A 7,740-nucleotide genomic window follows, 5' to 3' on the forward strand; every position below is an offset into this window, starting at 1 on the left:
CAGAGAAGCAAAGCCTTTACGCAGGAATTTCTCTACAGATTCACATGCAAACAGTGAGCCATATTGTATTAACAACCCACACATTATTTGCTATAAGTAACAAATGGTTTTGAGGTCTCTTATTAACTTTGTGTAGGAGTGACTTTCCACCAGGACTTAGCTTAGCTTATTATTAAGAAGTGAAGACCTACACAATCGCAAAGTAAGCAAATGATCAGATAGCTGAAGAATATAATTTAATGAAACATGAATCAAAGAGCTGAAGGAATACTTCCTAAACCCCTGAAATGAGTCAGCATTTTAGCGCTTCTTGTTCCCTTCAGTAAATGCTTTTATGAACAAAGTGTTTTTGGTTTTTAGCCTGATATAAAGTCTGTGGTGGTTAACACAAGCTGAAGAGATTTTAGTGTTTTGTTCTACGACATAAAATGAGTTAATACCCCGATGGTGGTGACTGTCTAAATTGTCTTAAAAAAGCGTCTGAAACTAAACGTCATCATGCCCAACATTAGCCACCTTTAGCTTAGCGGTGGTGACGTGAAGTCATGTGACCGTGCTGTAGTTCCTTTATAGCCCAACATTAGCCTCCTTTAGCTTAGCGGTGGTGACGTGAAGTCATGTGACCGTGCTGTAGTTCCTTTATAGCCCAACATTAGCCTCCTTTAGCTTAGCGGTGGTGACGTGAAGTCATGTGACCGTGCTGTAGTTCCTTTATAGCCCAACATTAGCCGCCTTTAGCTTAGCGGTGGTGACGTGAAGTCATGTGACCGTGCTGTAGTTCCTTTATAGCCCAACATTAGCCGCCTTTAGCTTAGCGGTGGTGACGTGAAGTCATGTGACCGTGCTGTAGTTCCTTTATAGCCCAACATTAGATTTTTACTAAATCATAAAACTGGTGTTAATATCTGGAGACGACCCTGCTGAACAAAATGTAAGCATCATAAACATTTCTTTGACACAAATCAAATTTTCTGCAATAATCAAGAATCAAATAAAAAAATCCCATTGGCTTTTTTCGAAGGAACCAGGCAGATGTTACGTCATCACTGCACCAGTCTTTTATACCAGTGATAATCGTTCGTCATGATACTATATCTCAATGGGTATTTTTGTCTGGCTGAATTCCACACTTCTCACAGTTTTGAATCCTTGTTTCTTGTATTTTCTTTTGATTTTCTCCCCCAGCTGGATTTTATACCAGTACACAGTGGAATAAAAATAAGAGTTTGCGTGCATGCCATGCGGTGTATGATATGACCCACACTCACACCATGAATCAGATATGAGGGAGAGATTGTGCCTTTGCATACAGAGTCACAAGGACACTTTAAAGAAAAGTTTGAAAACCTAAAATCTTTAACTTTATAAAGAAAATTCTTGGCAGCCAACTGGGAAATGCAAACTTGTCATACAAACATTTCATTGGCTTGAGACTGGATTTCACACTAACGTATTCATGACAAGATTGATGGTCCTGTAAAATGCATATAACATTTCCCTCTCAGAGTTTACTGTAATGGACATCGCTATCGCTCAGAAGCGCCCGGCTAGTGTTGGTTTTGTTTGGCAGCCACCTGCAACACAAGGATAATACGTTTTCTAAACACATTTCCAGTAAAAAAAAGTTGTGCTTAGAATGTAAATGTATGCCGGCAGAAATAAGAGGAACATACTGAGCCTGCAAACAGTCAGGGGGAAACAGATTGTTCTGCAGGAGGCATGTATTGGCTCTGTGTAATGCTAAGGAGTGAAGTGCAACTGACACTTGTGTTATTTTTTATTCAGACAATATAATGTGTTTGGTTCGACTATATGGAGACTGAAAATAGCAGTGCAGGTGGGATAGTGCAGCCTGCAAATCCCCCAAACGCATACTAGGGCCTCTAACATGTTTTTGCCTTTTTCAGAATCAGATGCAGAATTTATTTTAGTCCCACAGCGGGGAAATGTACATCGTTACAGCAAGGAGTGGCCTAGCAGGTAAAAAAGGCATGCAATAATATGAAATTAAAGCACACGTTAGTAATACAATAAAAATAAAGACAAATAAGTACACAGCTATGGCATAAAAGTAGCAGCAATTTCAGGAAAGATAGATAACATATTAAAGTATGAGACCTTATAAAAATGTTTTATGTTTTGACATTAAAATTATTATTGCAACGTTTAATTTACAGTGTTATAACAAGGAGTGGCCTATCAAGTAAACAAAAGGCATGCAATACAAAATACGTATGGCTAAAAACTAGCAGCAATTTAAGAAAAAACAAGTGACATAAATGACATATTAAAGGTGACCTATCATGCAAAATACACTCTTGTACGTCTTTTCTACATGAACATGTGTCCCCGGTGTTCCAGGGAACTCACCAAGTGTCAGAAAACACAACCCTCTCTATTTCCCTCCATACCCAAATCTCTTAAAAAGGGGCTGCAACGGATCTGATACAGAGTGATCCAGATTTGAACACTTCTATGACGTCACAGAAGTGGCGCTACGGCTATTGGGCCAACTCCACCAATCAGGAGGAGACAGCCACGGACATTGCCGTTGGAAAGTGCTGGAGACGCTGTAGTACATATGCCAGGCCTGTAGATGGTGCTGTTCTCACAGAATCAGCCCATGATGCAAAGACAGTGTTAAATTGAGCGAAATGAGGAATGGCTAAAATGCATGATCTGTTTGGTATTATGAAAAATAAAAAGTATAAATATGCCTTATATAGGTATGGTCCTACACTATATTATTCAAATATATATATATATATATAGGGTCACTTTAAAGGATTAGACTTTATAAAAATGTAGGGCCATTTATAAAATGTTCTATGTTTTTACATAATAATAATTATTGCACCGTATAATTGTAACAGGTGCTTGTATTGAACATTGCAGGTTTATTGCTCAATATTTCAATAGTCTGTATTCTGTGGGGGTCTATCAGGGGCTTTATATGTACTCTTTCTACCTTAATCTGCATTGTACCTTTACCGATGTAATGCCGAATATAGGATTTCTGATTCAGATTTAGAGCCCAATCTGACCTATTTTTAGTTTCCCCAGATCTCCACGGCTAAACCAGGAGGTACAATGTTATCTGATAAAACTCACGGCCACATCGTCTTCACCTGAGCCCGCGGAGTCTCAGCTTTCTGATACTTTTGATCCAGGATCAGTAGTGTTAGGCTCAGTGAAGCCCAGCGAGGCCAGACAGCGTTGAACTAACGTTCGGACCCCTGCTGAAGTCCACCCTCCTCTTCTGTTTTCACCTCACACATCTCACAGAGGTGGGAAGTGTCACAGCCAGAAAATGTGAAAAAGAGCTAGAAGGAAGGTTTCTTTTAAGGACTACATTAAAAGGCAGTGGTGGAAAGTACCTAAGTACACGTCCATGATTTGTTTCCGATCAAAGACACCGCCTATACCAGGGGTGTCCACACTTTTTTCACCGAGGGCCACATACAGAAAAATATACGAAGGGCTGGGCCACTCCCTAGAGGTAAATTGCCTCATAAGTTCAGTTATAAGTTTGAAAAATCAATCAAATGTAGGTAAATGATGTTTGTGAGTGTTGGCAGCTCATCCCGTAAAACAGAAGCATCAGATTGATTATAATAAGGAGAAATATGAGGGGTTTATTTCAAGCTTGTTATGTTAATACTTTAAGTCATTGGGATTTTTTCTTATCAACTAGAAATGTTAGAAAATGTTTCCAACTTTAATTGACAGAATATGTTTGAAAAGTGGTCTTATTACCACATGAATACTACCGTGTAATATATTTTTACATTTATATTTAACCTGTTAAGCACTGAGCCTTTTTTTCAGGTCTCAGGCTCGAAAATGAAATTCCCAGAACAAATGACCATATCTTCCCTTCTAAAAGGGTTACATTAATAATCTTTTTTCTCAAAGTAATGATAAACCTGTGAGTTGGATGTAGAAAAGTCAGAATCAATATAGATGTTTTTTATTTTAAAGAAAATTCAGATTGAACATGGTAAAAAAACTGTAAATGACAGTGTCCGTCCAAACTTTTTTCTTTCTCATAGTGAAAACTAACCTTGGATGATGGGATGGTAGACTAAAAGCTTTAGGAATCCAAAGTACAACATATAATAAGTACCAGGGTACTTATTATATGTTGTACTTTGGATTCCTAAAGCTTTTAGTCTACCATCCCATCATCCAAGGTTAGTTTTCACTATGAGAAAGAAAAAAGTTTGGACGNGTCAATGTTTTTAAAACACTGTTTTTGGGTTGTTGGTCGTGAAATAAGGTCTTTTGGTTTGCTAAGTGTTCAGTTTTACTAACTTAAAAATTCGTAATACACTGGGGAATTTAAACTTTCTTCAACTGATGTTCTAAGCTATCTGGATTTTTCTTGTTACACCGATTGAAGTAAAGACAGACTGTGATGGCGAGTCGTTTAAGCGTCTGGACTCGAACCAATGGGGGTTTCCCGGCGCAGGTTCAACTGCTCACCAGCGTCTGAAGATCGATCAGAACCATTCTTACATTCTGTCAGTGCATACTGGTTGCCTTTAACCCTGGCGTTCACACATGACAAAGGAACGTCGACAAGATCGCAATCATCCGGGGCACAGCTAGAAAAAAACATGTAAAGCACTATACACGGGGCGGTGGTGGAGTGGTTGATCGTTGGTGTTGGGATCAGGGCGCGGTTCACAGGTTCAAACCCTCAGCATGTCGTTTCCGTGTCCCTAGACACTTCACCCCACAAAAGTGCTCCTGGTGGGATTAAGCGGTGGTCGACGTGAAGTCATGTGACCGTGCTGTAGCTCCTTCAAATAGGCCAACATTAAGCCACCTTTAGCTTAGCGGTGGTGAACGTGAATCATGTGACCGGGCTGGTAGTTCCTTTATAGGCCCAACATTAGCCAACCTTTAGCTTAAGCGGTGGTGACGGGAAGTCCCATGTCGACCGTGCTGTAGCCTTCCTCTATAGCCAGACCCTTTAGCTTCAGCGGTGGTGGACGTGAAGTCATGGACCGTGCTGCGTAGTTCCTTCATAGGAAGGCCAACAGTTAGCCCACCTTTAGCTAGCGGTGGTGACGGAAAGTCATGTGAACCGTGCTGATAGTTCATTTATAGCCAACATTGTAGCCTCATTTAGCTTAGCGGTGGTGACGTGAAGTCATGTGACCGTGCTGTAGTTCCTTTATAGCCTAACATTAGCTTTTTACTTCAAAAATCATAAAGTGGTGTTAATGTGTATATCCTGCTGAACAAGACATGGAAGTATCATGAATGTCTGTTTGCTACAGAGATTATTTTCTCGTATATTCCATAATCCAATGGAAAGATCCCATTGGGTTTTTGCAGAGGGAGCCCTTGCCACGCTAACTTTCGGGTCAAAATGTGTCATCACTGCATCACTCTATTAGCATTCTAATAGTTATAGGTTTGCACTGAGAGATATTTCATCATATTGGTTTCATGAAAGGAAGTCCATTTAATGTGCCAATCAAATTACATCACATACACCTTTGTGGAAATGCAAGAGATGATGCAAATAAACTGTCAGCTATCTACGTTCTATTTCTGTCAGTCATCCGTCTGTCTTTACTGCACACTGATCAGGTTTCAAGAGGAGCTCTTGACTTTTTATACCCTCCTGCTTCCAGACAAGCAGCAGCTGTTTAGCCACTCAGCCTCCACCCAGATTTACCCATACATTTCTCATTTCATTGAACATGAGCAGAAGAAAATGGTCAGAAAGTCTTATGCCATCGTAGAGACTGAAATGACACGAAGTTTCAAAGTGTTGACGAATTCTCTAGATGATAGGAAAGGAGCTCCAATGGTTCTGTTGTTATCTCCCTCAGTGTAGGACATACTGGACCATTCTTTATGAAAGGAAAAGTAATAATGCTGGCCCAGAACCGTAACTTTGAAAGAGACTCACCATTCTCTCGTTGAAGGAAACAACCGATTGTAACCAACACACCCAGATGATGGAGGTCATGAGGCTTATCACCGCTGTTCAGAAAAGTGGTTAGAAAAAGACCTATGACCTGATTTCTTAACCGTTGTACAATCATCTCTGCCCTGCAAACAAGTTCCCTCCCAAAGCAGAGGGTCTTTGAAGAAAGAATGAAGCAGTGCTCGCTAAAGACGAAAGCATTGAAATGACCCGGACATATCGAAGTGTTTACGAAATTCTCTAGATGATAGGAAAAGAGCTTCAATGGTTCTGTTGTTATCTCCCTCAGTGTAGGACATACTGGAACATTCTTTATGAAAGGAAAAGTAATAATGCTGGCCCAGAAACGCAACTTTGAAAGAGACTCACCATTCTGTCGTTGAAGGAAACAACCGATTGTAACCGACAAACCCAGATGATGGAGGTCATGACGTTTATCACCGCGGGTAAGAAAAGAATGACATATGACCTGATTCCTTTTGGCCAATTTAACCGTTGTACAATCATCTCTGCCCTGCAAACAAGTTCCCTCCCAAAGCAGAGGGTCTTTGAAGAAAAGAATGAAGCAGGGCTCGCTAAAGACTTGAAACACTCTTGGGGATCTTCCGCCATTCCCCCTCAGTGTGGGGAATGAAACCCTAAATGCTGTCATTTGCATATATTTCATGTGGAGAGCGGAGAGAAAAGCGAGAAACACTTTGGGGAGCATTTTAAATTAGGAATGTGTTTATTTCCTGGACCGGCCTGTTTAGCATTAAACGAAATCCAATCTCTGTTTAGACAGCAGCAAATTAGGCACAATTAATTATTTTTTGTTGTCCTGGGTATTGGGATTAGTCCAAGCTGTTTATATCCATCCCTTCTCAGTGATGCTCTAAAGTATTTCCAAGAAGAGGCTGAAATGTTGACGTGAACAGATTTACTGTACGGTGGTAGGGGATTAAAGATGTTCAGCATGGATAGTCCCAAGTAGACCTTATTTAAAAAGTCTCACACACAACCAGAGTTCATTATCTCATTGAGGTGTTTTCACAGGAAGCTCAGCAGTGTTTCCTTCATTATCTGACTCCTGCCTCCAAGAGAGGAGCTGCAGCTTGCTTCAGGCGGTTGTTACCTTTTATTCTCTCTCACACAGAATCAGCATCAATTATTTAAAGATACTGTATGGTATTGGGAAAATTGTCTCAGCACAATCAGAAGTTCTCCTTACTTATTGTACAGAGTATGGATGTTTGCAGCTTTCATGCAGCGTACAATGTGGCTTTTATTTAGTGGTGTCCATCCATTTTGTATCCATTTAATCACAATAATAAATGGGGCGAAGCCTGCGAGCTAGTTCAGGCAGTCAACTCGAGCACCAATGATACATTAACACGTGACGCGCCGATACTTCCGCGCTCGTTACATCAACCAAACACAATGCTCCTTATCTTTCCGCTCCTATCTTAAGCTGCCAGGTCTGCCCTAGGCGGGCTCTGCAATTATGCTATTGATGCTGCTGTCACATATGGCTGAAGATGGGTTCACGTGGGCTGCGTCGCAATATTGCAACTCGCTCCCCCACAGCCCGCTTCCACCCCAGCTTCCACATAAGCTCGGGGTTAATCTTATCTAATCAATTCACTCAATGTTCTTTGTAAATCGTGGAGTGATGAGGCCGAGCCTAGACGCCCAAACTCAACTATGATGCTGCTTCTAATAAACACTATTAGAACACTGTGAGTTGTCTGACTGAACTGAGTTGAGGAAAAGTCTAACCTGTTCAGCTTGAAATTGGGGGGTGGGATCAAACA

Source organism: Notothenia coriiceps, unplaced genomic scaffold (assembly GCF_000735185.1).
Source record: "Notothenia coriiceps isolate Sejong01 unplaced genomic scaffold, NC01 NC01_scaffold00022890, whole genome shotgun sequence".
Lineage (NCBI taxonomy): Eukaryota > Metazoa > Chordata > Actinopteri > Perciformes > Nototheniidae > Notothenia > Notothenia coriiceps.